The sequence below is a fragment of the Dreissena polymorpha genome, chromosome 5 (assembly GCF_020536995.1).
Source record: "Dreissena polymorpha isolate Duluth1 chromosome 5, UMN_Dpol_1.0, whole genome shotgun sequence".
NCBI lineage: Eukaryota > Metazoa > Mollusca > Bivalvia > Myida > Dreissenidae > Dreissena > Dreissena polymorpha.
The window spans coordinates 2,290,598-2,312,763 of NC_068359.1; the positions used below are offsets into that span (position 1 = coordinate 2,290,598).

The 22,166-nt window shown below is 37.0% G+C and overlaps 2 long non-coding RNA genes across 3 annotated transcripts in view; one reads left to right on the forward strand and one right to left on the reverse strand.

Annotated features, from left to right (window-relative positions):
- LOC127832327 (uncharacterized) overlaps positions 1–22,166 on the reverse strand; it is a 41,984-nt gene that overhangs the window by 919 nt on the left and 18,899 nt on the right. The gene's annotated exons all lie outside the window — the stretch shown is intronic.
- Positions 4,113–16,297, forward strand: LOC127832310 (uncharacterized). 2 transcript variants are annotated; one of them, XR_008026770.1, is made up of 6 exons: positions 4,113–4,354; positions 8,346–8,425; positions 10,937–10,985; positions 12,178–12,241; positions 13,690–13,781; positions 14,004–16,297. It is a non-coding gene; the product is annotated as an uncharacterized LOC127832310 (long non-coding RNA). The 2 variants fall into 2 exon arrangements; XR_008026769.1 differs by lacking the exon at positions 12,178–12,241 and having other exon boundaries at positions 4,157–4,354.

A 22,166-nucleotide genomic window follows, 5' to 3' on the forward strand; every position in this document is an offset into this window, starting at 1 on the left:
TCATGTTGTAGTCAGATTAACATGTTTGTATAGAGCCCCAAAATCAAGTTCACACAGAGTTGTTTGTTTGTATAGGTCCCTGGTTTCAAATGTAGATCATGACGTTTGTTGTTGCACTGTCGTGATAAATGTCTGTGTGACAGAAGTTTGTGTGAAAGATGACTGTTAAATAGAGGTATGTAATCCATAGTCTATCTAGAAAATGTGACAGTTCGACGGAGGTCAGTATGCTTATGTTCCGTGAAACAGAGATCTGTGTGACAGAGTCTGTGTGACAGAAGTATTTGTGTCTGAGATCTTTGTGACAGAGGTATGTGTAACAGTATATACGGACGTTAATTTTAAATGTTGCTCATTAAATCAAATGTTTATATGACCCAAAAACTTATGCAGATGCCCGCAATATCTGATAAAGCGTATCATGAACCCAGTTGTACGTACATGTTTTACGAACGCATTATCGTAATTATCTGTAGGTGGATGGTCCACGGCCGTCCACAAGCTCAAATGACCATATATGGAGAAAAAGGCGGGACCAAACCAAATAGGCTTGCAATGCGCATGCCCAAGCAAAACCGATTGTAAGCCATCTTGAATTGTTAGCGTGAAAAGAAATATACATTTATTGGATATTTTAATACGATGAATATTCTAGGTAGAGAATATGGATAGTATTATCATTATTAGTATTACGTCAACATTAACTCAATAATTGTATTGTTGACATGAAGAAAAAGCTATTTCGAGGTTGTTTTGACCATTGATTGCTAAGTATCGTTGAGTGACCCGAATCGACGCTGCCCCAATTCGACGCATTTTTTGTTTTGCCTTTGTTTGATACATGAGCGACATCCGTTGACGTCATACAATAGCAAATGGTACTCTTCGCACAAATTACTATAGTTATTGTGTGTTATGTGGAAAATAGCGGGTTAAAAGGTAAGATATGGTTGATCGGTTTGCAATTGATGGATTTTTATGTACTTTACTTTATGCAAAACTTTTGAACACTTTACACCCAATTGTCTTTGTTAATAAGACCGTGGGATAATGCATCGGTTTCGTATGCAAAAGTTCACAATTTCATTCATAAGTCACGTGACTGCCATTTGACAAAACATGGTATAAATAGATTTATTTTCACTATGAAAAAGGTGTACGCGTAAACTTTCATTTGAAGTCCGGATATGTTTTTCGTTATGCTGTAATACAATTTTAACTATATGTAGCACGTGTTTATGTTGGTAATTGCATATTATGTTTATTACTAATTTTCATTTAATTAATTATAAGTGCAGGTTCCACAAAAGAACTACAGGTTATATTCACATATCTTCCATAAACACAGCTTATGACAGGGTTGCTGACACAGGCCCCTATTAAAACCACTGCCATACAGTATGGCATCACACAATTAAAAATCTTAATTGATTTAATTAATTTCAGTTTCATATTACCTTTACAGCAATTACACATTTAAGTAGAACAACCATGAGTTATTATTTTATGCATTCAGTCTCCACAGGAGTGATATTTACATTAAAATCATATAACCAATCAGATGCGTCGTTTTAGGGCACTCTCAACAGATATGGCCGCCGTTACATAGACTTGGGTCATTTCGTTTTTCAACGAATTTTTGTTGATAACACAATCGATTGAATTTAAAATGTGTAAATAAAAGGTGCATGTGTAATGAAATAACAAAATTTATTACATAAATCCCTATATTGAGCAACAAAACTTCAACAAACTGCTTGTATGCGTCGAAATTGGGCACTCGAGGATAGGTCAAACTCATAGTTTTAACTTTTATTGATATTTTATTTAGTAAAGGAATCTTCGAGTAATAGTTAAAAAAAATCTTTCGCATTCTGTAGCTAAATCATGTGTTGTTGCTATATTATAAACTTTCGTGCATGAGCCATTTAAATCCGTTTGCATTACTTTTTTAGTTGTTTCCCCTGGAAAATTCTCTTCTTGCTAGCCTTCGCTGAGTTATTCAACAACATCGCTATATTGCTGATTTTTGTTGTTGTTTTTTGGTTAAAGCTGCATGTTTTGTTGGATAATGTTTAATTTATCATTCACGTTTTACATATGATTCTGTTTAAACCATATTTAATCGATGTTTTGGTGAATTTCGCGCATGCTTAACTTGCCTGATTTCGGACGTAATTTACTTTCGGATACATGCTCCTCTTGTGTTTTTTTTCGATGTTTTCTTAATATGTATGCAGATTAAAAAAAACAGCTCATGCTTAAATGTGTTATTGAGCAAGTGACTTCTTAATACTATGGCAGGAATAAAAAAAAACTGTTCTAAAATTAAAAAGGAAGTTTAGTTACATGTATAAACTCACAGTCACAAGTGTGTAAGTATTACTGTTACATTTATTTATATTTACTAAAAGTAAATATATGCTCACATATCAGAAAGTATTGTACAGCCCTAAATTATATTTAATACACCCATCTAGGCAGTAAATTCATATATGTGCTGGTTTTAATTTACATCCATGTTATTATCACCCTGCAATAGGCGGAGTAGTCAATATAAATTGCCGCCTAAGAGTCTTTTGATGATTTTTGCTTTGGCAGACTCTTGGCGTCAATAGTCCACTCTATCTTTTTAATAGCGAGAGTTTTCCTTCTTTGTCTATATTGATGCGCAAGGAATTTGGTGCGCAACATTCAAGCCCCGATATCAGACAGTTAATATCAACGGATTGCAATAATATTTACATACCTGTGTAGATAATTCATTTCTCAATAATGTTCCGTAAGAATTATGTAATGACTCTTTCAATTTTGCACGCCTGACCAATTTAAATCAACACACTACTCACATTTTCAATTCCAATCGCTGTGCCCGCTGTATACGGCAGGTAGATTTTAATCGAAAACGCAGCCTATTACACCGTAATGCCTTCTTCTGATTGGTTGATATTTAAATATTTCATAATATGGCGAGAGGTCAGTGATTGTATAGCGATTTATGCAGAAGTTTAACTGAAACAAATTATGCATTTTAACTTCAATTCGACGCTATTTGAGGTAAAAATAGACTAATTAACCAAAACTTTATGAGTTGGTAATGTTATTTTGCAATTTTAAGCATATTGATATAATAGTATTGTATTTATTTTTCGTTATGGTTTTTGCAGACCGGAGTTTCAGCGTTCAGATTTATTCTGAACGCGAATTATTTCAGCTATAGGCGGAGGGATATTGTTTTGGCCTTGTCCGCCCGTCTTTCAGTCCATCCGGCAGTTTTGTGTTGGGAGCCATATCTTGGAAGTGCTTTGGCGGATTTCATTGAAACTTGGTATGAGTATATGTATAGATAAGAGGATGATGCATGCCAAATGGCATTGTACACTATCTGTTAATAACGGAGTTATGGCCCTTCGAACCTAAAAAAATGCTTTTTTACCTGAGTGTCAAATATAACACTTTTGTGTCCAGACGCTAATTAGCGGGGGATAACAATTCAATGAATTTGCTTGTTATTAATTGAAGGGAAATAAACCTGTTATTTTGTCTGTCATTATGGTGTTTAAAGTCACATTTAATGGCATCCAACCTACTTTATTTCAAATACAGTAACACCTGGCGTCGTGACCTGGATGCAGATTCTAAGCAGACAGGCTTTTTCCGCTCCATTTTGGGAAAACACCACACTGGAATTTTGGGAATTTCGCGTCGTGAAAACCCCCATTTTGGGAAAAAAATTAATCGCAAAATTGGCTCAATTGGGAAAAATTATCGCATGTAAATAGTGTATTTTATATTTTAAAGAAGCCGTTAACTGGTAAATAACGACTTTTTGGATAACTTATTATTAAAATTTTACAAAATATTATGAACATGACTGTGTGATAAGGTTTTTTAATCTGAATTTGGGGAAAAGGCTTGGCCTTTTTTTAGATGAAAAAAAATCGCGCGAGCCGGATTTTGAGGAAAATAAGGAAAGTCTTATATAATCATTAGCATATTTTACAGTTTTTAAAACAAATTCAAGGCAACAGATAATTTAATTATGCAATACTTTCTATTTTCTACACCGGATCAGGTCAACTTATATATTTTAAGGGTGAAAAAAAAAAAAAAAAAAATTTTTTTTTTTTTTTAATTGGGAATTTTTTTTCAATTGGGAAAAAAACAACCAGATTTGCATTGGGAATGGGGCCGAATTTCGGACCCGTGGCATAGGGCGGAAAAAGCCTGGCAGATGGGCCAAAATGGGGGCAGCTAGAGAGACTCGCCTGGAACTGACAAGCCTGGAGGGAGCTGGTTGACTGTTGGCGAGATGGGACAACAGACGAAGAATAAACGAACCTACTTGATTTTTGTAAGTCATTCAAGAATCGAGCAAACTTTTTGTTTCCAATAAGCAGTCCTGTATATATCCGAAATAAAATAAAATGTTTCACTCAGGTTCCTTGATACTCATCTTGGTATTTCAGGGACCTTATAACAGATTATGGCATGTATTGAAGTTTGTCATTAAATGCGTTATATTTATAAATGTAAACATTAAATCTAAAAAGCTCAATTAAAAAACAAGAACAAATTAAAAGAAAAAGTAATCCTCATCTGGGCATCGAACCATCTATGCTCATACAATATTTTATACTTTCAGTTTCTATAAGCAAAGCTCGTAGTGTCACAAAAAACGACAACAGAACTCCAAATTATTCAATTGTTTTGCTTTGCAACGATTTATCATTTTCAGGTTGTTAATGTTAAGTATAACTGTTTTCTCACAAATATCATAACTGCAACAAAAATGTGCAAGTCTGAAACAATTTTTATGCCCCCTTTCGAAGAAAAGGGGGCATATAGTTATCAGACTGTCCGTCTGTCGGTCTGTATTTCCGTCACACTTTGCGTTTAGGTTTCGAAAAATGCTCATAACTTCTATTTCCCTTGAGATATAACCTTCATATTTGGTATGCATGTGCATATGGACAAGGCCTTTCCATACGAACACAAATTTTTACCCCTGTGACCTTGACCTTTAACTTAAGGTCCGCGTTTAGGTTTCAAAATCTGCGTTTAGGTTTTGAAAAATGCTCATAACTTCTGTGTCCCTTGAGATATAACCTTCATATTTGGTATGCATGTGTATATGGACAAGGCCTTTCCATACGCACAAAAATTGTTACCCCCTGTGACCTTGAACTTAGGGTCCGCGTTTAGGTTTCGAAATCTGCGTTTAGGTTTTGAAAAATGCTCATAACTTCTATGTCCCTTGAGATATAACCTTCATATTTGGTATGCATGTGTATATGATTATGAACAAGGCCTTTCCATACGCACAAAAAAAATTACCCCTGTGACCTTGACCTTGAAGTTAGGGTCCGCGTTTAGGTTTCGAAATCTGCGTTTAGATATTGAAAAATGCTCATAACTTCTATGTCCCTTGAGATATAACCTTCATATTTGGTATGCATGTGTATATGGACAAGGCCTTTCCATACGCACACAAATTTTGACCCCTGTGACCTTGAACTTAGGGTCTGCGTTTAGGTTTCGAAATCTGTGTTTATGTTTCGAAAAAAGCTCATAACTTCTATCAAGCATTTATAGGGGGCATAAGTCATCCTATGGTGACAGCTCTTGTTTTATTTTGTCAATTTACCAAAACATGCAAAGGCCCCTTAAAATACATAAAGTAATGTTTACAGTTGTCCATAACCACATATTGAAAAAGAATGTGCAAGCTCTATCTATTGGCATACAAACAAAGCCAATCTGTTGGATTATTACTCATGGCAAGCAATATGATCTTAGGTATACCTTCTATAATCAGGTGTTTGCACTTTAATCACATTAAAATTTGAAAAACTATAGAAGTACAAAAAGGTCAGAATGATAACAAACAGGTTTGTAATGGACATCATCTTGCAATTGCTATTTATGTGAGTGGGATGGTACACAAATTCTGAATTTTTTATATGTAGGACATTTAGTAACTTAGCAACCCATGCATGTTGCAAGGGTGTTAATTGTCCGGATTATTTGGAAATCCCGATTTGAGCCATTCAGGATTGAATTTTAGATCAGTGTAAATCCGATGATTTGTTTTAAGGGGGTGTGAACAAATATTGTAATTGCTTCATTGGCATGCCGGGCATGTGTGCTTAGTATGGATTTTTCCTGGTCTTTTTAACAAGGTTTTCCAAAGAAAAAAACGGGTTATTAGATTGGCAAATGCCGGCTGGCGGGCGGACGGAACAAGCTTGTCCGGGCCATAACGTTGTGGTTCTTGGTGAGAATTTAAAATCATTTTGCACATTTGTTCACCATCATTAGACGGTGTGTCGCTCAAAAGAATACCGTCAATATATCCAAGGTCAAGGTCATACTTTGAGTTCAAAGGTCAAAAATGGCCTTAAAAGAGCTTGTCCGGGCCAAAACTATGTCATTCATTGTGAGACTTAAAAATGATTTGGCATATTTGTTCACCATCGTGGGACGATTGCACTTTAGAATTACGTCAATATCTCCAAGGTCAAGGTCGCCACAACTAAAAATATATTTATTTTGAAACAAAGGGGGTTAATTATAAACAATCAGTTCAGTTTGAGTTGTCTCCCTCTATCAGACTTTTTTCTACATTGAAAACCTGGTTTTGTGACAATTTTGTCCCTTGTTTTACTATTGTCTGATTGGTTATCCGCTGACACGGACATAAAAGGTAACTGACCTAACCTCTTGGCTACTTTCCAGAAATCTTACATACTACAAAATGTAGCATATGTCCCCCATCATTAAATTTCCATTTTCTGCTGTCAAACTAAGTGCATATATTATTTCATTTGCAAAAGACATATCTGGATATATTTTTGGACAGTTGTTTTACTGTATGGTTAGTGGATTAACATTTATTATGCCACCCTTCGAAGAAGAGGGGGTATATTGCTTTGCACATGTCGGTTGGTCAGTCTGTCGGTCCGTCCACCAGGTGGTTTCCGGATGATAACTCAAGAACGCTTAGGCCTAGGATCATGAAACTTCATAGGAAGATAGATCATGACTCGCAGATGATCCCTATTCATTTAGAGGTCACTAGGTCAAAGCTCTAGGTCATGGTGACCCGAAATAGTAAAATGGTTTCTGGATGATAACTCATGAACGCATATGCCAAGGATCATGAAACTTCATAGGTAGATTGATCATGACTTGCAGATGACCCCTATTGATTTTGAGGTCACTAGGTCAAGGTCACGGTGACCCGAAATAGTAAAATGGTTTCCGGTTGATAACTCAAAAACGCATACGCCTAGGATCATGAAACTTCATAGGTAGATAGATCATGATTCGCAGATGACCCCCTATTGATTTTGAGGTCAGTAGGTCAAAGGTCAAGGTCACGGTGACCCGAAATAGTAAAATGGTTTCCGGATGATAACTCAAGAACACATATGCCTAGGATCATGAAACTTTATGGGTAGATTGATCATGACTCGCAGATGACCCGTATTAATTTTGAGGTCACTATGTCAAAGGTCAAATTCACGGTGACCCGAAATAGTTAAATGGTTTCCAATGATAACTCAAGAACGCTTACGCCTAGGATCATGAAACTTCATGGGTACATTTATCATGACTTGCAGATGACCCATATTGATTTTCAGGTCACTAGGTCAAAGGTCAAGGTCACGGTGACCCGAAACAGTAAAAAAAAATCCGGATGATAACTCAAGAATGCTTTTGCCTAGGATCATGACACTTCATAGGTACATTGATCATGACTCGCAGATGACCCCTATTGATTTTCAGGTCACTAGGTCAAAGGTAAAGGTCACAGTGACAAAAACGTATTCACATAATGGCTGCCACTACAACGGACAGCCCATATGGGGGGCATGCATGTTTAACAAACAGCCCTTGTTATCGATGTTCTTTATAACATTTATATAAAATGACAATTACACATCGAGTGTTACTGGTGGTCTGGCTTATAATATTTTGCATTTTACTCACCAGAAATAGCAACTAAGACTATAAAAAGAACAATGAACTATGGCTTTGGGGGGCTCTACCTGTAAGGGACCTACAGCCTAAGACTCCAGACTTTATCATAAGGATTTCAAATTTGGGACATTTGACACCCCTGATGTTGTGCCATGTATCAAAACCGTCTATATATAAAAATTAATTTTATTAATTGGATATGTTGAAAATTTGGTGATGCAATCATTGGATTTCATTTTGTGTTTTGTTGACCTGCTTTTAATTTTTAGGCTCAGCAGAACTATGGCTGTCAAAACACAATTGTATTAAAATGAATAGTGCTTCAAATTATACAAGAAGTCACTTTCTTTTTGTTTTAGATGTTTTTCAGTTTCGTCGGAAGACGTTTCCCACCAACCATCCTGTCTTGAAAGAAATAACTTTTGAACCCGATTATCTGGTAATACTATTTTTTTTACATACAGTTATTAGTGAATTATGAACATTTCATAAGGATCTCAGGGGTCACAACAGGTATATATATATAATATATATATGATCAAGATTTTCCATAGGCAGTTAGAGCACAGCCGGCCCGAATAGCATGGACAAGTTAACAATTTATTTTTTTAAATATCTAGTGTGTAAAAATTACTTTGCATTGCAGAGAACTTTAAGATCATTTTATTTCTGTAAAAAATGTTCAAAGTTATATCCTGAATGATTTTAGGGCCTTAAATTATATATGGAAACAAGCATATTTAATAATAAAAAAGGCCTGTTGAGTTTTTAATTTGTTCTCTTAAAGATTTACAGAAAGACCCTTTTTAGCTCGACTATTATATATGAAATCTATATAGTGGAGCAATTCAACTCACCCGGCGTTGGCGTTAGCCTTAGCATTGGCGTTAGTGTGAGCATGCAAATGTTAAAAGTTTGCGTACTACCCCAAATATTTTCAATGTCCCTTGGCATATTTCTTTCATATTTTGCATACTTCTTAACAAACATGACCCCAACCTATAAACAAGAGCAGACAACTCTATCAAGCATTTTGTAATAATTATGGCCCCTTTTCCACTTAGAAAATGCAGCAAATGTTTAAGTTTGTTTACTACCCCAAATATTTTCAATGTACCTTGACATATTGCTTTCATATTTTGCATTTTTCTTTACCAACATGACCCCAACCTATAAACAAGAGCAGACAACTCTATCAAGCATTTTGTAATAATTATGACCCCTTTACCATTTTGAATATTCATATTATTGATAAATCTATGTTAAAGTTGGCGTACCACCTAAAATATTTTCAATGTCCCTTGATATATTGCTTTCATATTTTGCAAACTTATTTACCAACATGACCCCAATCTATAAAGAAGAGCAGACAACTGTATCAAGCATTTTGTAAGAATAATGGCCCTTTTTCCATTATTATATGCATATTACTTAAGATTCAACCCAATAATATCTTTGACAAGTTTTAAAATGACGCCGGTTGGTTGAAAAACATGGCATTTATGAGGTGGGGCATTTTCCTTATATGGCTATAGTAAACCTTGTTATCACTCTAGAGGCCACATTTATTGTCAGATTTTCATGAAACTTGGTCAGAACATTTTTCCAATGATATCTTGGATGAGTTTGAAAATGGTTTTGGTTGCTTTAAAAAAATGGCCACCAGGGGGCGGGGCATTTTTCCTTATATGGTTATTTATATATGGTCCTTATATGGTTATATATGGCTTTAGTAAAACCGTGTGAACACTCTAGAGGCCGCATTGTCCAATCTTCGTGAAATTTGGTCAGAAGATTGGTCTCAATGATATCTTGGATGAGTTTGAAAATGGTTATGTTTGCTTGAAAAACATGGCTGCCAAGGGGCGGGGCATTTTTCCTAATATGGCTATAAATGGCTATAGTAAAATCTTGTTAACACCCTAGAGGCCACATTTATTGTCGGATCTTCATGAAACATGGTCAGAAGATTCATCCCAATAATATCTTGGACGAGTTTAAAAATGATGCTGATTGGTTGAAAAACATGGCTGCCAGGGGGCAGAGCATTTTTCCTTTTATGGCTATAGTAAAACCTTGTTAACATTCTAGAGGCCACATTTATTGTTTGATCATCATGAAACTTTGTCCGAAGATTTGTCCCAATGATATCTTGGATGAGGTCAAAAATGGTACAAATACGTACAGACTTTAATGATAAACACTAGTCTGGCCAATGTCGTCTTACAAGCTGGTATATACAACCACTGCTAGAGCAGAATCATTTGTCATCTGTTGCAGACAGGCAGTGGTGATCGTTCTTAGCAAATTGAGTTGCAGTTCTTTCCGTAGCTAAGGCTTCTAAGCACACACTGATTTACAAAATATGCTCTGTAAATTCTAAAATGCGACCAACTAAAAACAAACCCTTTGCCAACTTCTAGGTCAAAGGTTAAGTTTGAACATCATGATTCCTTTTAAATGGCAAATGATATTCGCGTACGATCTTACAACTGTTACTCCCTATTAATTGTTCCCAACTCGGCATTTTCATCAAAGGGCATGAAGGGTGTCCAAGGTTGACAGGTTGGAATCTTTGAATGGCAGGGTGCTGCGCCCTTCCATTCATGCCAAGCTGGAGCACTGGTTTTGATGGTGTTTCACTTGTAACACACCAAGCAGTATGACCCATTATATTTATCAACATGGCTAAAATGAGGCCAAAATAATTGTTAAATGCCCTTTGTTTATTTCCAAAGACATGGATGGATCATCTTTGTCTCTGAATATATTATAAATACTCGTGTTGTTGATTTTGTCCTGTTTGCTTATTGCAGGAAAACTGTTAACGCATTATGTTGTGAAGACTCCTCTGTAATCAGACAGCTAGCAGTATTATGATTATCAAATATTAAAATTTGACTTAACAATATAGCGCTTCAAATTATATAAGACTTTATTTTTGTTTCAGATATTTTCCAGTTTCCCCTCACAACAATTTGCATCAAACCTCTTGTCTGGTAAGAAATTTCCATTGAAACCAACTGCTGGTAATACTATCTTTTTATACCCCCATTACAATTGGTAATGGGGGCTATATAGGAACCACTTTGTCGGTCCGTCAGTCTGTCCCGAAATTTCATCAGATCTTCACCCAAACTTGGTCACAAATTGTATCTAGATGATGTATAGGTCAAGTTTGAATATGGATCATGCCGGGTCAGAAACTAGGTCATGGGGTCACTTATTGTGTTTTAAACCTAAAGTTTGTCTGGGCCATAACTTTGTCATTTATTTCATACAGTATTTTAAATGATGGAACAGTTCATAATGATTTCAAGACATCTTCTGATCCCTGGAAGATAAACTAGGGATTGATCTGTCTGTATATAACAGTTCAGAACCTTCCAATCTAGCGTGAGAAGATGTAATGATAATGTTAAATGGAAATTACATATAACCATACATGCCATAATTTTTCAGACCAATTCCGGGACATTGTGTTAAATTGTCCGGGACTTTTGCCGATTTTCCGGGACATGTATAAAATGTAGCGATATTTTTAGACAAATGCATTTTTGGTACTTTTGTTTTGTTTCGCATCGTTAATTACAAAAGTTCGAAAGCCTATCCGAAATACACTTGATCTATTAACGTCAAATTAAACATTACTAGTTCCGTTACTAGATACAGGCCATGTGTTTTCAGTGTAAGCGTTCTAAAAATAGATGGTGACGTCACTGCGTTATTGTTATTAAGACCGGTGTGTAACGCGTAGTTGTTGATACGCCTTTATTCATTTATAACATTTATATAATACAAAATACAACAATACAGTACCGTTAGATCGTCAACTCAAATCAATTCACAATACATACAACCAATCACATAAAACAAATACAACAAAACAGTACTGGTAGATCGTCAACTTAAAATCCGGACAGTCACACATTAGTTACACTCTTGTTTCGCTGTAGAAGTCAATTAACAACCAAAACAATGCCGCCTTTTCGGTTTGACCGCGAACGTGAGACAATCAATATGATAACAGGACCCCTGTTAATTGATCGATTTTGACACGTAGCGTAGTCTGCCTATTCGGGTAGGCATTGTCATGGAGACGCTGCATATATACACAGATTCGAGGTGCAGTTAAGCCTAAGATAAGGTACATGTATATATGGATTTTGTAAATTCGGGGACATTTGACAGATTTCCGGGACAGCGGGACAAGTTCTTCATTTCCAGGACTGTCCTGGACAATCCTGGACGTATGGTATGTATGATATAACAGTTCATACAGTTTAAGAAATACAATACATTTTATACAATGTCGTTTTTATGCCCCCGAACCAGCGATTTTGAGGGCATATTAAAATCGCTCCGTCCTTTAGTTTGTTAGTCCATCCGTCCGTCTGTAAGTTAGTAAGTCCGTCTGTCAGTCCTTCCGGATTATTTTCCGTTCAATAAGTCAAGCAAATGTCATCAGATCTTCACCAAACTTCATGAAAATGTGTAAGGCAATAACATCTAGGTCAGGTTAGATAATGGGCCAAATAGACCCAGACACCCCTGAGTTATGGCCCTTGAATCATAGTAAAATAGGGTTTTTAGCTCGACTATTATATATGAAATATATATAGTGGAGCTTTCCTACTCTCCCCGGGGTTCCAGTGTCCGTGAGCGTTGGAATGAACTATAGTGGGGGACATATTGTTTTTGCCCTGTCTGTTGGTCTGTCTGTTGGTTTGTTTGCTCCAACTTTAATATTTTGCCATAACTTTTGCAATATTGAAGAAAGCAACTTCATATTTGGCATGCATGTGTATCTCATGGAGCTGCACATTTTGAGTGGTGAAAGGTCAAGGTCATCCTTCAAGGTCAAAGGTCAAAATATACCTAGAAAGGTGCAGATTTGCTTCAGTTTTGTGTTTAGGTTCATTTTATTCCTAAAATATCACAGCTATTACACTATGCCTCCAAACAATATACGAAAGCTTGACCCAAACCAAGACACTCTTGATGTTAGTAATGGTAGGTGAACGTAAGAATTAAATGCTGGCAATTCACATGAAATTGACATGAGGGTTTATTAATTATCCATGGTCCTGACCCCTTTAATATCTGAAATCCCTGTTTGTGCATATAACATAATGAGAACACTCTTTGGGCGACCTAACTTTGTATTTCAATCAGTTTCTTGTTTTGACAATTATTTTTACATTATTATCAAAACTTGTTAGTTTCCTACCCTTGAAAAAGGAGAGGGACTTACGGTTTGCGCTCTGTGTCTGTCAGTCTGACACTTTTCTGGATCCTTGGATAACTTTAAAAGTTCTTCACCCATTTACTTCAAATTAATACTGAACCTCTCTTATGACAATACGGTCAATCTCAACTATGTATGGCCCCATTACCAACCCTGGGGTGCCCCTCCCACATAGGCCACGCCCACCCAAAATTGCCTTTTACTATAATTTCTTCATTTCTACACCGATTCACTTCTAATTGATACTGAACTTCTCTTATGACAATACGGTCAACTATGCATGGCCCCATTACCAACCCTAGGGCGCCCCTGGGTCAAACATGCGGCGTGGGGATATGCGTCGGTCTCTGCCGCGCCATTTCTAGTCAACATTGGAAACATTGGCATCTTAAAGGAATAAATTATGTATGAGCCCAAATTTTGCAGAACTATGGCTCTTGCTCATTTTTGTTTAGCTCCTCAGCTGAAATCATCATCTAGCAGTCACAATAGTTGAGCGGTTGGAGAGGCATGCATTGCGTCCTACTACTGCTCAGACTATATCATGGTAATGCCTTATCCAAATAACACAAGTATTCACCATGTGCAAATGTCTTGTTGTCTGTATAACTCTCTCTATTAGCTCAAAGTAAAAAGCATTTGAATTTGCACACTTTGGTATTTTAGTTTAATTTTGTTTGGACATTACAATTGTTTTGAAACTAAAGATTAGTGTGGGGGCATTACACTTCTCTTTAAAATGTTTATTTGTGATTATTATTTTGTTCAGTTTGGCAGACAAAACATGCTGATCAAAAAGAATGTGTACCACAGGGGCCAGTGTTTCCATTTGAGTGATTGACAAGAAGAAGAAGAGATGAGAAATGTTATCATCATATTTTAGTCCCTACATTTATAGTGTACAGCTCAATGTATTGAACCGGTGTTGTAGAATATAATTGGAGATACATGCGAACATTATAACATTATATATAAGATGATATTTCAAAAGCAATAAGAAATAAAAAGTATAAAAAGGTCAAAACAGTAAACCTTGTGTTTACAGTGGACAGGTTTAAAGTGGAAGTGACTAGTTAACTGTTGATCATAAGCTGCACTGATGGAAAAAATAGTGGGAAATTACTATCTAGAAAACTGTTTAACGTACGACAACAGTTGTGGAACTTCATAAATGACCGTATGTAACAGGGCTGGGCAGTTTTCCTTATATAGCTATAGTGAAACCTTTTGAACACTAGTGAAGTCACTGTTTTTTTCCCAATCTTCATGCATTTTGGTCGAATATTTGTTCAAATGATGGCTCAGTCCAGTTTCGAAATTTTTATGTCTATTCAAAAAACATATCCACTAGAGCGCGAGGCAATTGTCTTAATATGGCTATAATGAAACCTTGTAAATTCTCTAGAAGTGACATTTTTAGCCATATCTCCATAAATTTTGGTCAGAATATTTATTCTAATGATATCTCAGTTGTCGAGTTTGTAACTGGTTCCGGTTTGTAGACTAACAAGGCTGCCAGTGGACATGACAGTTTTTCTTAAAGTGCTAGAGTAGAACCTTGTTAACACACAATTGGCCCTTGCCTTTTTCATGAAAGATGTCAGAGCATTTGGCCCAATGTAATCTCAGCTGACTTTGAAACTGGATCACATAACGTCAAAAAGTGGGTCAAAATGTCAAATTAAAAAAAGCTTGTAAACACTGGAAGTTGCATTTAAAATTGTGTTCCTTTTTTATGTCCCCCACTAAAGTAGTGGGGGACATATTGTTTTTGCCCTGTCTGTTGGTTGGTCTGTTGGTCTGTTGGTTGGTTGGTTGGTTTGCGCCAACATTTGCAATAACTTTTGCAATATTGAAGATAGGAACTTGATATTTTGCATGCATATGTATCTCATGGAGCTGCACATTTTGAGTGGTGAAAGGTCAAGGTCATCCTTCAAGGTCAAAGGTTGAGTATATGGGTCAAAATCGCTCATTTAATGTACACTTTTGCAGTATTTCAATATTCAAGATAGCAACTTGATATTTGGCATGCATGTGTATCTCATGGAGCTGCACAATTTGAGTGGTGAAAGGTCAAGGTCATCCTTCAAGGTCAGATGTCAAATATATGTGTCCAAAATCGCTCATTTTATTATACTTTTGCAATATTGAAGATAGCAACTTGATATTTGGCATGCATGTGTATCTCATGGATCTGCACATTTTGAGTGGTGAAAGGTCAAGGTCATCCTTCAAGGTCAGAGGTCAAATATATGTGGCCCAAATCACTAATTTTATGAATACTTTTGCAATATTGAAGATAGCAACTTGATATTTGGCATGCATGTGTATCTCATGGAGCTGCACATTTTTAGTGGTGAAAGGTCAAGGTCATCCTTCAAGGTCAAATATATGGGTCAAAATTGATCATGTAATGTCACTTCTGCAATATTGAAGCTAGCAATTTTATATTTGAAATGCATGTGTATCTCATGGAGCTGCACATTTTGAGTGGTGAAGGGTCAAGGTCATCCTACAAGGTCAAACGTCATATAGGGGGACATTGTGTTTCACAAACACATCTTGTTTAAAGTTTTTCAAAACATTTGCTGTAATGAAAAGCAAAGTCAAGTTTATAAATGATTATTTGCCTACAAATTACATATTTTTCATCAAGTTCGTTTATTATTCTAAACTACACCCTCTCAGAATAGTTTAGTTCCTTCTGGTCACAGTTGAGCACCTTAGGGCTCTTGTTCTATAATTTGATTGTTTTGGAAAATTGTCATTTTACCAAAATGTGAGCAAGTCCAAATTTAATTAACCCTGCTTTGTAGTATCTTGTTTTCCTTATATGTATAAAGTGGAAAATTATCTATGAATCTGACTGCATAGATATTTGGTATTCAGCATAGCATCGTGTAAATGTAGTAAAACTAAACACAATTGTGTTAGCATAAAACTGGCCATGCCATGGGGGTCAAATGGTTAATACAGACTTGTAGGAAAAAGACTTCTAAAAATTTTATCCGTTAAATATATTTTGTGTACATAATGATTAGCTTTTTCCTTCAACTTATCGCTTTCATGGTGTAAAGAAAACATGCCGACTTACTAAGTAAGTCGGAGATCTGGGTTTGATTCCCAGTGAAAGTCAAGTCACAAGGAAAAATGCTTATTGTTGGAAGGATTTATTAGTTATTCAAAACGTAAGATTTTTTTCATTGCTCGTTCAGTTACAAATAACAGCACATGATCTGAAAGTATTTGTTTATAACGTAGAAGTTAGTGTCATGAATTGGAATAATGCACTTAATAGAAACTATACATATTGTATATAAGACCAAAATACGCAGAAATGAAATACCAGTAGCATTATTAATACATTTTTATACCCCCACAAACGAAGTTTGTCCGTCCGTCTGCCTGTCTTGTCTGTCGGTCCGTATTAAGTGTCCGCTCTCTAATTCAAGTTGTTTTTACCCGATCTTCACCAAACTTGGTCAGATGTTGTATCTAGATGATGTCTAGGTCAAGTTCGAATATGGGTAATGCCGGGTCAAAATCTAGGCCAAGGGGTCACTTAGTGCGTTTTAAACTTTGAGCATAATGTCCGCTCTCTAATTATGCACCCCTTCGAAGAAGAGGGGGTATATTGTTTTCAACATGTCGGTCGGTCGGTCCGTCCATCAGATGGTTTTCGGATGATAACTTGAGAACGCTTAGGCCTAGGATCATGAAACTTCATTGGTACATTGATCATGACTGGCAGATGACCCATCTTGATTTTCAGGTTACTAGGTCAAGGTCACAGTTATTCCAAATAATAAAATGGTTTCAAGATGGTAACTCAAGAATGCTTAGGCCTAGGATCATGAAACTAAGGATCATGAAACTTCATAGGAACATTGATCATGACTGGCAGATGACCCCTATTGATTTTCAGGTCACTAGGTCAAAGGTCACAGTGACAAAACGTATTCACACAATGGCTGCCACTACAACTGACAGCCCATATGGGGGGCATGCATGTTTTACAAACAGCCATTGTATATACTACTACCCCATGCTCGTATATAAGTAATGCCGTATCAAGTCAGTACTATACTAGCGAGTCATGTATCGGATATATCCTACTACCCATGCTCGTATATAAGTAATGCCGTATCAAGCCAGTACTATTCTAGCGAGTTATATAGCGGGTATATCCTACTACCCCATGCTCGTATATAAGTAATGCCGTATCAAACCAGTACTATACTAGCGAGTCATATACCGGATATATCCTACTACCCCATGCTCGTACATTAGTAATGCCGATCAAGCCGGTACTATACTAGCGAGTCATAGCGGGTATATACTACTACCCCATGCTTATATATAAGTAATGCCGTACCAAGCCAGTACTATACTAGCGAGTCATATACCGGGTATACCCTACTACCCCCATGTTCGTATATAAGTAATGCCGTATCAAGCCAGTACTATACTAGCGAGTAATATAGCGGGTATATCCTACTACCCCATGCTGGTATATAAGTAATGCCGTGTCAAGCCAGTACTATACTAGCGAGTTATGTACCGGGTATATCCTACTACCCCATGCTGGTATATAAGTAATGCCGTATCAAGCCAGTACTATACTAGCGAGTTATGTACCGGGTATATCCTACTACCCCATGCTGGTAAACGAGTCTTATACCGGGTATATCCAACTACCCCATGCTCGTATAAGTAATGCCGTATCAAGCCAGTACTATACTAGCGAGTTATATACCGGGTATATCCTACTACACCATGCTCGTATATAAGTAATGCCGTATCAAGCCGGTACTATACTAGCGAGTTATATAGCGGGTATATCCTACTACCCCATGCCTTTATATAAGTAATGCCGTATCAAGCCGGTACTAAACTAGCGAGTTATATAGCGGGTATATCCTACTTCCCCATGCTCGTATATACTAGAAAGTAATGTCGTTTCAAGCCAGTACTATACTAGCGAGTTATATACCGGGTATAACCTACTACCCCATGCTCGTATATAAGTAATGTCGTTTCAAGCCAGTACTATACTAGCGAGTTATATAGCAGGTATATCCTACTACCTCATGCTCGTATATAAGTAATGCCGTATCAAGCCAGTACTATATTAGCGAGTTATATACCGGGTATATCCTACCACCCCATGGTCGTATATAAGTAATGCCGTATCAAGCCAGTACTATAATAGCGAGTCATATACCGGGTATACCCTACTACCCTATGCTCGTATATAAGTAATGCCGTATCAAGCCAGTACTATACTAGCGAGTCATATACCGGATATATCCTACTACCCCATGCTCGTATATTAGTAATGCCGTATCAAGCCGGTACTATACTAGCGAGTCATAGCGGGTATATCCTACTACCCCATGCTCGTATGTAAGTAATGCCGTACCAAGCCATTACTATACTAGCGAGTCATATACCGGGTATACCCTACTACCCCATGCTCGTATATAAGTAATGCCGTATCAAGCCAGTACTTTACTAGCGAGTCATATACCGTGTATATCCTACTACCCCATGCCTTTATATAAGTAATGCCGTATCAAGCCGGTACTAAACTAGCGAGATATATAGCGGGTATATCCTACTTCCCCATGCTCGTATATAAGTAATGTCGTTTCAAGCCAGTACTATACAAGCGAGTTATATACCGGGTATAACCTACTACCCCATGCTGGTATAAAAGTAATGCCGTATCAAGCCGGTACTATACTAGCGAGTTATATAACGGGTATATCCTACTACCCCATACTCGTATATAAGTAATGCCGTATCAAGCCAGTACTATACTAGCGAGTCATATACCGGATATATCATACTACCCCATGCTCGTTTACCCGGTATAAGTAATGCCGTTTCAAGCCAGTACTATACTAGCGAGTCATATACCGGGTATACCCTACTACCCCATGCTGGTATATAAGTAATGCCGTATCAAGCCAGTACTATACTAGCGAGTTATGTACCGGGTATATCCTACTACCCCATGCTGGTAAACGAGTCTTATACCGGGTATATCCAACTACCCCATGCTCGTATAAGTAATGCCGTAACAAGCCAGTACTATACTAGCGAGCTATATACCGGATATATCCTACTACCCAATGCTCGTATATAAGTAATGCCGAATCAAGCCTGTACTATACTAGCGAGTTATATAGCGGTATATACTACTACCCCATGCTGTTATAAGTAATACCGTATTAGTTACACTGTTTGTAACTGATGGTGTATGAGAGCGAAGCTCGAGAAGGGAACTGAGGGTATATATCCTATACACAATCAGGTACTAACAGTGTATCTATTATATCTCAACCGATGTCTCGGGGTGTATGGAAATTTCTCAGGGTGTATGGAAAATACACAATGGGCACATGGCCTCTCAAAGCAAATCGAATCAGGTCATTTTTGTAGGAGGCGAGTTATACCTTACTACCCTATGCTCGTATAAGTAATGCCGTATCACATCAGTTGTATTTTTGACGTCATTTAGTTATATACAGGATAGTCACATAGCGGGTATTTCCTATAACCCCTAAGTACGTACTGTTAATGCTATATCAAACCTGTTATATTCCTAATTTCACAAAGCGGGTATAACCGACTATCCCAGGCTCAAGTTTGCCAAGCGGTATCTACCCAGTAATATTCTATATGTCATTATGCGGGGATACCTGACTATCGTATGTTCGTATTAAAGTGATGCTGTAGCACATTAGTTCAACACTCACGAGTCATACCAAGGGTATATAGGGTTAGGGCAACTAAACCTAATCATATTGTTCACTGCTCGCCTGCATGGTCTGTTCTTCTAAAAGCCATGTAAGAAACACAATCATTCTGCTGTGTGCATATTTTGATCAAATTAATGAATGCTAGTTCGGCGTAGCTGTCTTACCAAGCTTTTCACATTTAATACCCTTTATCAACAAACAATTAAATGATGGAGCTTTCACGCCTGTAGACCCGAATGAATGAATCAGAATATTTTAATTATTGATTTCAGAGAAATCACCCACAGCATTGGCCAAATCACTGCGGAAATCCGGACTTCTTCATGCACGTTTTTGACCTAACAACAATCACTGCGAAATAGCGCAGACCGTGTTTGACTTACGCTGGCCGCATACGCATTAAGACCTATTTTCGCAAGACGCGACTATAAGTGTGGTTTGGTTGTGTTGAAAGAACACTGTGCATGTATGAACTATTTATATCTCATTGCGATGGCGATATAATAAATTCATAATAAGCCTTGTGAGGCCACATATGATCACATGTAGTATATTTTTATCTAAGGACAAAATTGTTCGGTTTGAATATACGTGCACTTTATAAGAAACACATCATGCGGTGGATATGCGACAATTAAACCTTTATTTTCTATTTAAATATTTATACACGTGAATATACAACTTGCTTTAACGATACAAGCGTTAATGCGTTACTGATAGGATCATGCGGCAGCAATGAATGGACACTCCTCGTGTAAGTAATCATCATAGTCTAGGGACCCTTCAGATTTTGCATCGTTAAAAGTGTGACCCAGTAATATTGCTTAAAATGGTTGAGCTAACTTAATTTTCATCTTTTCTCGTGCTCTTTAATTACCCACATATTTAGGTCTGGTTGATAGTACTTTTACTTCCCACAGAGCAATTCGGTTCAAATTACTAATAACAACAATACACATTTTTAGCTTTATTTCAAATGTGAACATATTTATTTAACGCAGACGTGTACATAATTTTAACACAGAACAAGGGCTGTTTGTAAAACATGCATGCCCCCCATATGGGCTGTCAGTTGTAGTGGCAGCCATTGTGAATACGTTTTTGTCACTGTGAACTTGACTTTTGACCTAGTGACCTGAAAATCAATAGGGGTCATATGCCAGTCATGATCAATGTACTTGAGAAGTTTCATGATCATAGACCTAAGTATTCTTGAGCTATCAACAGGAAACCATTAAACTGTTTTGAGTCACTATGACCTTAATCTTTGACCTAGTGACCTGAAAATCAATAGGGGTCTTCTGCCAGTCATTATCAATGTACCTATAAAGGGGGTCATCTGCCAGTCATTATCAATGTACCTATGAAGTTTCATGGTCCTAGGCGTAAGCATTCTTGAGTTATCATCATGAAACCATTTTACTGTTTCGAGTAACTGTGACATTGACCTTTGACCTAGTGACCGGAAAATCAATAGGAGTCATCTCCCAGTCTTGATCAATGTTCCTATAAAGTTTCATGATCCTAGGCGTAAGCATTCTTGAGTTATCATCCATAAATCATTTTACTGTTTTGAGTCACTGTGACCTTTGACCTAGTGACCTGAGAATCATTAGGGGTCATCTGCCAGTAATGATTAATGTACCCATGAAGTTTCATGATGCTAGGCCTAAGCATTCTTGAGTTATCATCCGGAAACCATTTTACTATTTTGAGTCACTGTGACTTTGACCTTTGACCTAGTGACCTGAAAATCAATAGAGGTCATCTGCCAGTTATGATCAATGTTCCTATGAAGTTCATGATCTTAGGCGTAAGCATTGTTGAGTTATCTTCCAGAAACCATTTTAGTATTTTGATTCACTGTGACCTTGACCTTTGTCCAAGTGACCTGAAAATCAATAGGGACCATTCGCCAGTCATGATCAATATACCTATGATTTTTTTATTTTATGATCCTAGGCGTAAGCATTTATGAGTTATCATCCGGAAACCATTTTTCTATTTCGAGTCACTGTGACCTTGACCTTTGACTTAGTGACCTGAAAATCAATAGAGGTCATCTGCGAGTCATCATCAATGTACCTATGAAGTTTCATGATCCTAGGCGTAAGCGTTCTTGAGTTATCATCCGGAAACCATTTTACTATTTCGATATCAAT